At 41.5% G+C, this 15,802-nt stretch overlaps 1 protein-coding gene and 1 pseudogene across 5 annotated transcripts in view; one reads left to right on the plus strand and one right to left on the minus strand.

The window, feature by feature from the left end:
• The window catches only part of Fam168a (family with sequence similarity 168, member A), a 135,019-nt gene that overhangs the window by 43,130 nt on the left and 76,087 nt on the right, over positions 1–15,802 (plus strand). The window lies entirely within an intron of this gene.
• Gm3200 (predicted pseudogene 3200) lies at positions 10,867–12,067 on the minus strand (annotated as a pseudogene).

Raw genomic sequence — 15,802 nt, forward strand, 5'->3', positions numbered from 1 at the left:
TGAAGTAATTGTTGTCTCCGAGGCTTACTTCCTTAGTGTGTTAACCTAGGCCTAGTCCTGGAAGGTTCTAGCCTCCATTCGATCTTATTTAGGCCTAGAGTGTTTTCAGCCTCTCAGACTTACTGGTGAATAAGCTCACCCTTTCTAGTTCTTTCTGAGCTCTGGCTGGCTGATTCAACTCAGCTGTTCTGGCTCAAACTTCTCTCCAAGCTGACTGACTCAATTTGGCTTCTCTCAGCCTCTGACCGAATAGCTCTGCTTGGCCTCATATTAACTTTGGCAATCTGTTCTAATCTTCTGGCTTCTCATTCTCTGGCTTGTTCTGTCTTCACCCGTGTCTGGCGTGTTCTCTCTTTGAAATCTCTCTCTGTATCACTGTCCCAGTTAAAAACTGCTCCTCTTTCTTCCTCTCTTCCTCTCTCTCTCTCTCTCTCTCTCTCTCTCTTCCTCTCTCTCTCTCTCTCTGAACTGTTCTCTTAAGTAGCTTCCATTTCCTCTCTCTTCTCGTGAGAGTTGGGCATACCCCATCTCTGACTCATTCTGCCAAGTCTTTCTCTGACTCATCACTTTTTCTGCCACTCAATTAGACATCACTTTCAAGCATGGGTGCTCCCTTCCTCTATTCCAGTCAGAGGGATTAAAGGTGTGTGCTAAAGGCTGAGCCACACCACAACTAGAAACAGCTTTTTATTATTATTACTATTATTAGATAACGCAATCTTGGGGTTCACAGTGTGATCAAATATCCCTCAACAGTTCCCCCATTTTGTCTAATTTAAAAATTGTACACAGTTTAATTTCTTTCAACAGAAACCGTTTTCAGCCCATAAACTAAACAGTCCAACTGTCCTTCTGACGCCTGTTGATGCAGAGATTCTTTAACTGCATCATTTTTCCCTCAACAGCAGCATCAGAGTTTTCAGTCTGCCAGTCTGACGAGTGACCTGCCTTTCTTCAGCTCATTTGTTGACCTGTCTCCATGCAGGGGTCATCAGCTTTCTGTGTCTCTTCCTTCCTAGAGTTGTGCTTTTCATCTGGAAGTTTCTTGGATCAGATCTTTATCAATTTTGATGGAACCCATAGTCCTTCATAATGAAGGCAAAACCTCTTCCCTAACTTAACACATTTTCCGACTTCCATTCTGATGTTAAAATATCTTAAAAAGTACACAGGTTGATTTAGTACTGTAGCTTTTTTTCTTTCTTCAATCTGGTGTCTTTCAGCTAATCTCATGACTAAGCCACACCACAATAGTGTTTTTCTAGTTGGTAATCTTGGGGTTCACGGTGTGATCAAATATCAGGCCAGAGGAAGGTTTTGACATGTTTCCATGTTTCTGAAGCTTTAGGTCTGGCTGTGTCCATGGCCACAGCACACATTCACTCCGCACTTCACTCATTCAGGGCTTCCTCTGCTCCCTGCAAACACTGTAAGCACCACCACAGTCAAGTTAGAGTAGTTAGTTCCATTACCCTATGGAATTTCCTTACTGCAACTGCTGTGTGTGTGTGTGTGTGTGTGTGTGTGTGTATGTGTGTGTGTGTGTGTCTTTGTGTGTCGGTGTCCTTCCAGAGTTGATATTGGATGTTTCTCTCTGTCTCTTTACCTTATTTTTTGAGGCAGGGTCTTCCACTGAACCTGGAGTTCCCTAATTGGGCTAGACTGGCAGGCCAGCTTCCCAGCATCCTACTGTCTCTGCTTTCCAGTACTGCAATGAAATGTGTGTAGTGGTGTGGTCCATCATGCCTGGCTTTTTTTCTTTTTAAAACGTGGGTGCTGGGAATCTGAACTCAAGTCCTAATGCTTAAGTAGTAAGTACCTTACCCACTGAGCCATCTTTCCAGCCTGATCCATTCCTCTGCCTCTTTAAATTACATTGTTAGTGTGTATATGTGTGTGTGTATGTGCAGCCATGCCCATGGGTTCATATGTGTGTGAAGGTTAGAGAACAACTTAGAGGAAGAGTTAGTTTTTTCCTTCCATTATGTGGATCCCAGGGATTGAATTCAGGTCATCTGGCTTGACTGAAATGTCTTTACTCACTGAGCCATCTCACCAAACCAGCTTGCTTTCTTTTCTTTTTTTTTTTTATCTTTTTTTTTAAAGATTTATTTATTTATTATATGTTAGTACACTGTAGCTGTCTTCAGACACTTCAGAAGAGGGCATCAGATTTCGTTAGGGATGGTTGTGAGCCACCATGTGGTTGCTGGGATTTGAACTCGGGACCTTCGGAAGAGCAGTCGGCACTCTTAACCACGGAGCCATCTTGACAGCCCCCAGCTTGCTTTCTAAAAAAGACCCTTTTTTTTGGATTGGAGCGATGGCTTAGAGGTTAAGAACAGTGGCTGCTCTTCCAAAAGACCTGGGCTTGAGTCCTAGCACTCACAATATACCTTACAACTGTCTGAAACTTTAGTATCAGAGACTCTGACATCTTTTTCTGACCTCTGTAGGCACTGTATTCACATGGTTCACAGACTTACTTGTAGTTTGAACACCCATACACGTAAAGGTAAAGATTAAAATAATAAAAAATGCTTTTCATTGATTATACACAAAAATAAAATAGGTATTTTAAATTTTATTTTGAGACTTTATGTGTGTTAAGTGTTTTGTCTGCATGTATATCTTTGTACCATGTGACTGCTTGGTACCTAGAGAAGCTGGAGAAGGTCAATGGATCCCTTAGAACTGGAGTTAGAGAGAATTGTGAGCTACTATGTGGGTGCTGAGAATTGAACTTGAATCCTCTGGAAGAACAGCCAAGTGCTACTAACCCCTGAGTCCTCTCTTCAGACCCAGTAAATCTTTTTGGAAGATTTGTTTATGTATATGAGTATTTTACCTCTGTGTGTAGATTTATGTACGTACGTATAAAAAGTGCATGACTGTTACCGACAAAGGTCAGACGAGCAGGCAGATCCCATGGAACTTAATTACAGGTGGTTATTAGCCATCATGTAGGTGCTGGAAACCAAACCTGGGTCTTCTGCAAGAGCAGGTAGGTTTAAATAATGAGTTATCTCTCTAGTCCTGAAAATGTAATAAAAGCCGTGCTGGAGAGGTGGCTTCTCAGTTAAGAGCACTGGCATACTATACAACCTACTCCTTTAAAAGATACAGCTTAGTGCCTTTTAGTATATTTTCAGAGTCCTATAGCCATTACTACAATCAATTTTTTAATAATGTTATTTTTAATTGTACCTCTTAATTGTCACTTCCTATTTCTCCCATTTCTAACAGCTGTAGGTAGCCACTCTTCTATTTCCTGCAGTAGTTTTGCCTGATCTCGACATTTCCTATAAGTGAAATCATGTAATTGGTGGCTTTTTATAAGAAGTTTTTTAGTGTCATTTAGTGTCAGTGTTTTCAAGGTTTATTTGTGTCATTGCACGTTTTAATTGCTGAGTGGTTCCTTATATGTTTATTTATTTTTTTACAAACTCTAGATGTTTTGGCAGCAGCTCTGATTATCCTACAATTTCAGAGTTTTTTGTTGTCTTGATTTTAGCCACATTTTCAGTATCTTTCATTGTGGCTTAGTTTGCGTGTCCCTGATAGGTAATGGTATTCTATATTTTGATGAGTTCATTGCCCATCTTGTTACTACTTTTGTGCATTTGTTTATGCTTTGCTGAGTAATGCTTTTCTTTAGTAGAATGGTGCTCTGCATCCAGAGGTGTTTATCAATACTCATTTGTTAGCTGATTTTAGGAGAGACCCAGGAAAAAAGAATAGGGCTTCATTTTTCATTCTTTCCTCTATTAGTTAACTTCTATCCTATGCACAGTAGGGATATGTAAAAAAAAGGGATGTTTAAAAACTATAGTCTGTTTTGGGGAATATCAGAATGAAGGTATAATGGAAGATAGTTAATGGATGAAATTGATTGCTGGTGTTGTTTAGAGAGTACTTGCCATCTAATCTTGGCACTGGGAATACAGCAGTGCAGAGAGTGAAGTACTTGATTTAAATTGACTTGTAGAGACTGGAGAGATGGCTAGGATGTTGAGAACGGTGGCTGCTTTTCCAGAAGACCTAAGTTCAGTTCCCAGAATGCACTGGTGGCTAACAACCATCTCTAACTCCAGTTCCAGGAGATCCAATGTCTCTTGTGGTCCCCTCCTGTTGGCCACTAAGCACACATACAGTACACAGACATACATGCAGACAAAACACCTGTTCATGTAAAATAAAAATAAAGGAAACTTTTTTTAAAAAAATGAGTTGTAGTGAGTAGAAAGAAAAATATCAATGTGTGGAGAAGTAGAGTGATCGAAAGGGTGGACACCATCGGCTAAGTGGCTTTCACTGGCTTCAGATTTCTGCTGTGCCACCTTGCTTTACCAGCGGATGGATGACTTGACTTTGCTAGCTTAATGGATGACTTTGAACTTCTGATTCTTTTATCCCAACTTCTTAAATATTGGGGATACAGGTGCTGCTGAGGATAGAACCCAGAGCTTCATGGATGCTAAGCAGACACTCTAGTGATAAAGTGCATCACCAGCTTCTTGTGTAGAGATCTTTTTTTTTTTTTTTTTTAAATATTTATTTATTTATTATATGTAAGTACACTGTAGCTGTCTTCAGACATCCCAAAAGAGGGCATCAGATCTTATTACGGATGGTTGTGAGCCACCATGTGGTTGCTGGGATTTGAACTCTGGACCTTTGGAAGAGCAGTCGGGTGCTCTTACCCACTGAGCCATCTCACCAGCCCCTTGTGTAGAGATCTTAATGAGATAAAGTGATATCAGTAGTTTAAGAAGGCTTTCGATAAAGAACTGTAGGTGCTGAGTTTGTAAGGTGAGATGTGCCTAGTAAATCAAAGAACAAGAAGGGAGAATGTCTTGGCTGTTCATATGTAGAGATCCAGACTTGCACTCTTTGTTTGTTTTTGAGACAGGATTTGCAATGTAGCTGCAGCTTTTCTGGTATTTACTGTGTAGCCCAGTCTGAACTTAAATTCAAAGCAGCTCTCTTGCCTCAGGTTCCTGCGTACTGGGATGATGAATGTGGCTTCGCACGTCTTTTCCTTGATTTATGCCTGGGCCATTTCAGAGTGGTTTCTAAACAAGATGCTAATGCTAAAATTAAGATTTACTGGATTATGGACTAAGAAGAAAGATGGTAAATATAAATAAGCAAGAAGAGTTGTAAGGGGTAAGAAGAGCTAAGAGGGAGCCGGGCGTGGTGGCACATGCCTTTAATCCCAGCACTTGGAAGGCAGAGGCAGGCAGATTTCTGAGTTTGAGGCCAGCCTGGTCTACAGAGTGAGTTCCAGGACAGCCAGGGCTACACAGAGAAACCCTATCTCGACCCCCCCCCCCCAAAAAAAAAAAAAGAACAGCTAAGAGGAAGTTAGGTACATGATGTTGTAGATCATGACTATGATCTTGTAGTTTACTCCAAGTGGAAGGCATTATAAAGCTTTTGAAAAGAATGGAATAACATGCTCTGAATTGAACTTAAAGGGGTCACTTGTTTTCTGTAAAGAGGGATGGGATGGATAGATGGGTGGATGGGTGTTAAGGACAGGAGGACACTCTCAAAACAATTAAAGAGCAACAATAAAGGCTTGATTTTGTTACTGGCAAAAGTGGCTGAGAAGTGATTAGAATCAGTATATTTTGAAAGCAGAGCTAACAGAATATCCTGATAGATTAGATGAACAAATATGAAATCAGAGTTGCCTGTTTATAAATGGGAAATTTTAGAAGAAGTAGGTTTGCATGGAGGGAGTTAGACATATGGTTTTAAACATCCTGCCATGTATTTGATGCTGTCTTCCCATGTACAGTGGTGATCCTCCTGTAAGGTTATTTAGACTAGTGATATTGCCTTAGTTTCTGTAAATACACTCTGTTTGCATAATGGTGAAATCACCTAATACTACTTTTTTGAGTGTGTACTTATTAAGTGATGATATTGTATTACATTTTAAGATTGCTACTAGTTGTTCAAAAGATGTCAGGTATGCAACTGGACATAGAAGTGTGACATTCAGAAGAGCCAAGACTGGAGATACAGACTTGAAGTTAGCTGGCTTCATATTACAGTAGTAAAATACCTGGGGCAGTTAACTTACAAAGAAGAAATGGCTATTGGTTTATGTTCCCTAGGCTTCCTGTTCCAAACTCTGGCTTTTCATCTAAGTAGGAATGGCACAATATGAGAAGAGCATGTGGCAGAGTAAGCCATTTATGTATTGAACTAGGAAGCAGAGTGAGAAAATGCAACCAGGGCTCTACAATCTTCTTTGGTGACACACCTACAAAATTACTGGGAGCCCCGTTAGCTTCCATCTCCTAAAGGTACCACCACTTCTCCAGTTATACTGTGGTTGAGACCAAGCCTTTGACATATAGACCTTTGGGATATACTCTTAAATCCTAGTTATTAATAGAGGTAAAGCCATGGATATGATCACCTAGGATATGTTTGTAGATGAAACTGACACAATAATTTAGCCCTGAATACACTGGCACTGAAAGTTGAGATCAAAGACAGCGAGCTAGAAGGCTGAAAGAAAGAGATGTACAAAGGGGCAGGTGTGGGTGTAGGTAATACCAGGGGTTTTAGTTTGGTTACCTAAAGTCCTAGATTTTAATTATAGTTTGATTCTGGGTAATTGGAATTGGGTAATAAACTTGACCTTCTTAGGTCTTAGGGTAGTATTGAAGTGAAGAGTTTGATTTGGTCATTTCTAATTTTTCCCCATTATTATTGAAGATATTCATAGTTTGCACAAAGCACTTTCATAGACTTATATACTGAGTTAACCATAACAAGTTGATGTCACCTATCTTCATTTTAAAAAAGATTTACTTTATTAATGATGTGTATGCAACCCACATGTGTTAGTGCAGGTGCCTGTGGAGGCCAGAGTCCATAGATCTCCTGGAACTGAAATTACAGGTGGTTGTGACCTGTGTGATGTGGGTGCTGGGAACCATGTGGGAATGTGGGTTCTCTGGAAAAGCAATGTGCACGCTGAGCCACCTCTCCAGCCCCATCACTTTGCCATTTATATTCTTATGTGCATTTTTCAGATGAGGGGGTTAAAAAAGTTTCAAGACTTCCAAAGTCATTTGATCATTTGACAATATGATCATTGTCAATTGGAGATTTGAATTCAGGACTGCCTGATTATAAAGTTTCTTTTTCTAATATGTAACAATTACATCATTCCACTAATGTTCTAGAGTCCTGTGATTCAAAGCACATGGAATTCACTCATTTACTGTATGAACATTTGATGAGAACCTGTCAGTCAGGTTAGAAGTGCTGTTGACCAAGACAGTTCTAGCTCTCACATTTTAGTGGAGGTGACTGACAGTAATCAAACTAAATAAAACAAAATGATATGTTAATACCATAATAGAAAAGGCAAGATTGAGGAAATAGTAGTTTTTTGGGGGGGGGGATGATCAAGAAGCGATTGTTCTGGTTAGAGACCTGATTGACCTGAAGTAGGAAGCCATGAGTAGATGTGGTAGGAGGAGGCTGGGGATGCAGCTCAAAGACAGAATGCTTTCCTTCCATGTTTAACACCCTGGTTCTATCCCTAGGATGGTAGGGGAACAAAAAGGAAAAACTTCCACAAGCAACAAAATGTTGAGATTTGGTCTTTTGCTGTGTATTAAAATGCTAACTGTGGGCCCCAAGACCTGGTTGCCCCAGAGAGTGTGCACATAGACCCAAGTGATGCTATGTGACCTTGCCCCCAAGTTATTTCTGATTGGTAAATAAAGATGCTGGTAGCCAGTAGTCAGGCAGAAGAGACATAGACGGGGTCTTAGGGTTCCCAGACCTGGGGGGTTGAGAGAGAACCATGAGAGGGAGAAGAAGGTGAGGAGGAAGAAAAAGGTTGCCATGGGTTAGGAGTCAATAAAACATGGCTCTGAAGGCTGACCAATTGGAGTTAAGAGCAGCCCAGATAAAACATAGTAAGTAGTAACTCAAGGTTATTGATAGGACATAGATTTTAACAGCATAGAGGATAGAGAACTGCCCAGCTCTAGTGTGATTAAGGCTTATGGTAAATATAAAGGCTGTATGTGTCTTTTATCCAGGAATTGAATGATCAAAGTGGGTTAGAAACCCCAGATTGGGATTAAATAAATTCTACAACAACAACAAAATCCCAACCAAACCAAACCAAAAGGATCTGGAAGTCGGACTCAGTGATAGATTACATGCTATAATGTGTGAGGGCCTTGATTGATTCTCAATGCTGGAGAGGGTTGGAAGAAGCCTAGAAGATGCAGTAGAAGGGAGTTAGAGCAGAGACTATACAAAGAACAACGGTTTCAAGATAGGAACTAGCCAGGTTTTGAGGACCAGCAAGACCTGGTAAGACAGGAGGCAGACAAACAAATACACAGCTTGGAATCACCTAATCTTAGAAGCTTTGGTTCTGACTTCGGTCAATTGATCTGATGTGTTATCTCGATGGATTACCTACTTTTTTTATCTTTAATTTAACTATAAATGAAGGCAATAAAATGAAAGTTATTTTGAGAATAAAATAAGAAATATGTAAATCACAATGTGGTCTGGTATATAACTTTATTGATTAAACCCATATTTATGCCATACTGCCATTATTGACAATATTCATTCTACTGTCATCAATTGTCTTCAGTTTGATTTTCTTTATTTTAAATTTTGTTTTAGTTAGCAAATTCAAAAATACTTATTTTTATTGTTTTTAATTATATATTTCTGTGTGTGGGTTTGTGCATCTGTGTCTGGTGTTCAAGGAAGCCAGAAGTGTCAGATCCTCCCGGAACTAAACCTGGGTCCTCTGCAAGAGTAGTAGGTGCTTTTAACCACCCCCTCATTGCTCCAGCCCTTAACAAGCCAGTCTTATGTCCTTATTCTGTGCCAGGACTGAACTTGCCACTTTCCCTGAGCTTTTCTTTAAGGTGTTGTAATCAAGAAGTGTTGTACTAAAAAGAAAACAATTTAGAAGGTGGGGATTAGGTATAAAAACGAGAGCTTGGGACCCTGATAACTGCAGCTCTGGATGTCGTTTATTATGGAAAGGAATTGAATGAGCACTTCTGTCATCTTTGTTCATCATTGGATATTAGCGCTACTCAGACACTTCCCAGCCAGACTTCCTGCTGTTCCAAAGCTGCTTGCCACAGGAAAATCAGATAGGAGCCAAGTCCTCTATCCTTATAAGACCATCTGCTCTCATCGCTGCAGATGCTGCCCTTAGCAATTGCAACCCAACGCAACTGGAATGATTTATTCATCCGTAGGTAACATTTGTGCACCAGCCTTCTAGCAAAGTGGGGTATCAGCTTTATACATAATGAAGCATCCAGCGCAGGTGGTAAGCTGTAAAGGATGCTTCTAGCTTAGAAATGGCTGATGGACGGGTGGAGATAAGTTGTTAGTCCCAAGATACAGCTAGAAGAAGCAAATGAACCTTGGCAATAAGAACTCCATCTCCATATCCAGTAGAGTCTTGATTTCTCGAGTGCTTAAGATCACTAATACAACTGACTTTTTTATTATTGGTACTGAAGGTCAAACCTAGAGCCTTATACATAATAAGAAAGCACTGTGTTACTGACCTATATCCCTAATTTCAGGGAGCCATGCTTCTGTCTCTCTTCCCCTTCCCCAAACCTCCCGAGAGAGAGAGAGAGAGAGAGAGAGAGAGAGAGAGAGAGAGAGAGAGAGAGAGAGAGAACACGAGCACGAGAGCTACCAACTCTGAATTCACTGTAATCCTTTGCCTAGGGCTTCCTTGTGCTATAATGACCCTCCTTTTTTTTTTTTTTCTCCAATCTTATTTTAATTGTTTTTGAATAGTAGAAGCTTGTTTATATAGTCTAGGCTGGCCTCAAAATTATTATCTTTCTGCCTAAGCTTAACAAGTACTGGGATTATAGTGTGTGCCATTGTAGGGCTTGGATCCAAAGATTGTTTAGATTTAATATACCAGTGTGTGGATTTTAGAAAAGAAAAGCTAGACCTAAAGAAGGACAGGGACTTAGTTTGAGTTTATATAGTAATTTGAAATGTACAGCCAAAAGTAGAACTTTTGTATTCCTATTCTAAGCTCAGTACTTACCATGCCATATTTTGTTGTCAATGTTAAATTTTAAAGCATTCTCTAAATATGAGATAGCATTTTATCATTATTTTCTGCTTAGCTGATAGCTTGCTCTATTACCACAAACAAGTCACGTATGCCCTTTAACCAAATGACAGAGCAAGTTGTTTATTTTTTAAGATTTAATTGTATTTTTAATTGTATGATAAGGATGCCTGGTGCTCCTGGAGGCCAGAAGAGAGCGTTGGGTCCTCTGGAGCCGGAGTTGCAGATGACTGTGAACTCAGGTCCTCTACGGGCAGCACAGTGAGAGCAGCACCCATAACTGCCCAGCTGTGCCTACAGCCGTGAATTGCTCTTAGCTGTGAAATGGGGATATTTAATACTCATTATAAATTATACTGAGTAGTAATTGAAATGAAATACGTAAAAGCTGCTTAGGTAATTTTTAATAATCAGAAGGTACTAACCAAATGCTGATTCAGCTCAGTTCAGTAGACAATGATTAAACATCTATTTTGTACCAGTTCAGTTTCTACACTCTTTTATGTTGTCTTTTTTACCATGTCACTTTCTTGTTGTAGCTCCTTTTTTTTTTTTTTTTACATTTATTTATTATTATACATCAGTATACTGTAGCTGACTTAAGACGCACCAGATCTCATTACAGGTGGTTGTGAGGTGGTTGCTGGGATTTGAACTCAGGACCTTTGGAAGAGCAGTCAGTACTCTTACCTGCTGAGCCATCTCTCCAGCCCCTGTAACTACCTTTTTTTTTTTTTTTTTGGGTGCAGCGAACTTTATTGATGGTATTCAAGAGAGTAGGGAGGGCTCCCTAGGCCCCTCCTGTTATTATGGGGGTCTGGGATGGAAATTGTGAGGGAGATGCTCAGTGTTGGGGGCCGAGTTGGGATAGGGCCTCTCTCTTGCTCAGTGTCCTTGCTGGGGTGGGTGGTCCACGGTTTCTTACTCCTTGGAGGCCATGTAGGCCATGAGGTCCACCACCCTGTTGCTGTAGCCGTATTCATTGTCATACCAGGAAATGAGCTTGACAAAGTTGTCATTGAGAGCAATGCCAGCCCCAGCATCGAAGGTGGAAGAGTGGGAGTTGCTGTTGAAGTCGCAGGAGACAACCTGGTCCTCAGTGTAGCCCAAGATGCCCTTCAGTGGGCCCTCAGATGCCTGCTTCACCACCTTCTTGATGTCATCATACTTGGCAGGTTTCTCCAAGCGGCACGTCAGATCCACGACGGACATATTGGGGGTAGGAACACGGAAGGCCATGCCAGTGAACTTCCTGTTCAGCTCTGGGATGACCTTGCCCACAGCCTTGGCAGCACCAGTGGATGCAGGGATGATGTTCTGGGCAGCCCCACGACCATCACGCCACAGCTTTCCAGAGGGGCCATCCACAGTCTTCTGGGTGGCAGTGATGGCATGGACCGTGGTCATGAGCCCTTCCACAATGCCAAAGTTGTCATGGATGACCTTGGCCAGGGGGGTTAAGCAGTTGGTGGTGCAGGATGCATTGCTGACAATCTTGAGTGAGTTGTCATATTTCTCGTGGTTCACACCCATCACAAACATGGGGGCATCGGCAGAAGGGGCGGAGATGATGACCCTTTTGGCTCCACCCTTCAAGTGGGGCCCGGCCTTCTCCATGGTGGTGAAGACACCAGTAGACTCCACGACATACTCAGCACCGGCCTCACCCCATTTGATGTTAGTGGGGTCTCGCTCCTGGAAGATTGTGATGGGCTTCCCGTTAATGACAAGCTTCCCATTCTCGGCCTTGACTGTGCCATTGAATTTGCCGTGGGTGGAGTCATACTGGAACATGTAGACCATGTAGTTGAGGTCAATGAAGGGGTCGTTGATGGCAACAATCTCCACTTTGCCACTGCAGATGGCAGCCCTGGTGACCAGGCGCCCAATACGGCCAAATCCGTTCACACCGACCTTCACCATTTTGTCTACGGGACGAGGCTGGCACTGCACAAGAAGATGCGGCTGTCTCTGGAACAGGGAGGAGCAGAGAGCCTGTAACTACTTCTTATACTGAGAGTCTAACTAGTGTGGTAGTATTTTTCGTCCATGACAAAAATCATTCTATAGTCAGATCTCTGCTGTTACCAAAAACCAAACCAAACCAAACCAAACCAACATCAAGAACAAAAAAAAACCCCCCCAAAACAAAAAACAAAACCAAAAACAAAACCCCAAAAAGCAAATAGAAAAACCCTAAAACCAAAAACCCAAACAAAACAAAACTCCTTTTAGAAAAATCTAAGCCGGGCACTGGTGGCTTTAATTAACCCCCAGCACTTGGGAGGCAGAGGCAGGCGGATTTCTGAGTTCGAGGCCAGCCTGGTCTACAGAGTGAGTTCCAGGACAGCCAGGACTACACAGAGAAACCTTGTCTCGAAAAACAAAAACAAAAACAAAAACAAAAAACTAGAATATTAGTAATATTAGTATGAACTTGTGATACCCAAGAATAAATGCAGTTTGGGCTACTCTGAATCTTTTTTTTTTTTTTTTTGTAATTTTTTTTTATTGGTTCTTTGTAAATTTCCCATCCTGCACCTCAATCCCACTCATCTTCCTCCCCCTCCACCCGTGTAACCTCCTCCCCAAAAGAAAATAAAATCAAACCAAAACAAACCATCTTTCCGTAGAAGCTGTGCTGTGTTCATACCTTTTGCTCAACCATCTTGCAAAAATGTTCACTGGAATGAGTCATTGGTCTGGTTTGAGGCCTCTGGCTTCTGCTGCACTATCAATACTGGATCATCACTGGGACTCCTTTTGGATACCCTGTTGCTCCTGTGTCATGGAGAGCCTGTAGCTTTGGTTCTGTAGAAATGACCCCTTCACTTGCTCCGGTAGTTCTTAGATAGGGTAGACATTGGGATGGGCCAACTCAGAGCCCTGGATCTGGGCCTGGGTGGAAGCTGAGTTAGTCAGCTGTTGGCTTGTCTGCCAGCTCTCCTGTACCTATACCATCAGGGCCAGCTCTCATGCCCTCATGCCCTCTGAGGGCTGGTACCTTTCCAGTTACAGTGCTTGTGGGAGTTGGGCTGGCATCTTGAGTAGGTAGCACAGTAAAGCTGTCCCTGGTGGTGGTGAAGGCAGTGAGCCAGCCCAGGAGTGTGAGTGTAGGAGAGCTGGCTAGTCTGATTCTTGGCCCTGCCCCTTCTAATAGGTGCTTTGGGAGTTTCTTTTTAGAGGGTAAATCTATGACTGCAGTCTTTTCACCTCAGAGAGGCTTGAATTAGTTTTCTTTTGAGCATTTGCTCTTAGTGAATTGCTTCCCATTCACCGTAGGGTTTAGGCTCCTTAATAAGCCATCTGCTTTTTTGAACCATTTTCTGCCAGCAAGGGCAGGCAGATAGTTCAGAGGAAAAATGAAAATTTTCTATAGTTCTCCATGGTTTTATAATAATGGAAAGGCTGCAGGAACATATTGCTCCTGGTTGTTGAAATTCACTTGTGATTTGTGCCCTTAGAAGGCAGTTTACCAGGTCCTCTGCTGGGCTGAATGAAGAGATACAGTTTTGGAGTTTGAGTCTATCAACATGCATTTTGTCTATTTCAGTTCTAGCTAGAATTGGCTGTAGCTCTAAAGAGCTTTTAGGAGTTGATGTTGCTGCATGTTTTTTGTTTTGTTTTGTTTTGTTTTGTTTTGTTTAATGCCTGCACCTATCAATCATCCAAGTGTTTTTTTTTTCTTTTTCTTCCTTCTCTCCCATCTCTTCCCTCCCTCTGTCCCTCCCTCCCTCCGTCCCTCCCTCCCTCCCTCCCTCCCTCCCTCCCTCCCTCTCTCTCTCTTTCAGAAAGAGTCTCACATTGTCTACCAGGATGACACGGAACACACTTGTGTAGCTCAGGCTGGTCTTGAACTGTAGTAATCTTTCTGTGTCAGTCTCTCTGGTGTTGGGAATCATAGGTGTGAGCCACTTCATTCATCCTGTTCTTCATTTTCCTGTTTGGTTCTTTTTCCTGGTTCCTGATCTGATCAGTAAGTGATTGTATACACTTCAGCCAGTTGTGGTTAAGTGGAAATTGAGTAATGGGTGATAGTGTGAGGACCTTGGTTCATAGTGGAATAGTGTTGAATCTCCAGATGTGTGGCTTCAGATTTTAACAGTGCCTTATGCTAGCTCTATGACTTTGAATTTTTGTTTGTGTTCAAATATATATATACTTTTATGTAGGGAAATTTGGAGATCCTTCTTGCTTTGTACCCCAGGCTGGCCTTGAACTTGCAATCCTCCTGATTCAGTCTCCCAAGTATATCAATAAGTGTATGCCACCACACCTGGGTTGAGCCATAGTTTCATCTCTGAAAATGAGGCTGTAAATGTTACCATGCCTATGGTTGTGGTGAGAATCAAATGAGAGTAAATAAGAGAGTAAACACTAAGTCAGTTCTCATTAAATATTCTTTCTATCTCATCGAGAAGCCTCTGAGTAGAAATCAGACATTTATGCAAGTGACTGTGCTTGTTTTATTTAATTCTTAAAAAGTAGCTGAAGGGCTGGAGAGATGGCTCAGTGGGTAAGAGCACCTGACTGCTCTTCCGAAGGTCTGAAGTTCAAATCTCAGCAACCACATGGTGGCTCACAACCATCTGTAATGAGATCTGACTCCCTCTTCTGGAGTGTCTGAAGATAGCTATAGTGTACTTACATATAATAAAAATAAATAAATCTTTTTTAAAAAAGTAGCTGAAATTAACCATATCAATTAGGAATTGGGAGGTTGAGGAGTTAGTGGATGCATGTCTTTATTGAACTAAAATTAAGATTCTGATATGGCAATATAACACAGTGTTTGCTTCTTAAAGGAAGCCAAAAGAGAGAAAAAGAAAGAACCCGAAAATAGAGGCTCCAAGATGTTGGTTTCTTTGGGGGACTCAGAGGCTTAGTGTGTAGTTATTATTATGGTGGGGAATATGGTAGCAAGCACGGTAATAGTTGAGAGCTCTACCCTGATCTGTAGGTGGGGAGACAGAGAAAGACACAGAGACAGACAGAGACAGACAGGGCCTGGTGTGAACTTTTAAAAACTCAAAACCCACCCCCAGTGGTACTTCCTCCAAGGCCAGCACCTCCTAATCTTTCTAATCCTTTCAAATAGTGCTACTTCCTGGTTATTGGGTATTAAATATGTAAACAATTCTTATTCAAACCACCTCATTCCACTTTCTGACCCCCAAAGATATATAATAATGCAAAAATGCATTCAGTCCAACTTCAAAAGTCCCCATAGTCTTTCATAGTATTAATACTGTTTAAAAGTCCAAAGTTTCTTCTGAGACTCATGGAAGTGTCTAACTATACTCCCTACCCCCATAAAATCAAAATGAAAATGTAGATTACATACTTTCAATATATATTGGCACAGGAGGAAGGGGAACATAGTAAGGAAATTATTGGCACAAAGTAAGACCTAAAACTAGCAAGGCAAATTCTGCCTTTCTGTGTCTTAATTTCAAAGGGCTCTTCAAATCTCCAACTCCTTTAAGCTTTGTAGTCTGTAACATACTTCTCTCTCTTGGGCTGGTTCCACACCCTGACATCTCCAACATCATGGGGTCTCAACACAATTCAGGCTTCACCTTCACAGCTTCATCTAATGGCCTCTCTGGGCTTCCATACAGGGATACTCTGTCATACGTGTGGCTTTAGTGGCTTTCCTTAGCCAAGAAGGGAGAT

The sequence above is a fragment of the Mus musculus genome, chromosome 7, assembly GCF_000001635.26.
Source record: "Mus musculus strain C57BL/6J chromosome 7, GRCm38.p6 C57BL/6J".
Lineage (NCBI taxonomy): Eukaryota > Metazoa > Chordata > Mammalia > Rodentia > Muridae > Mus > Mus musculus.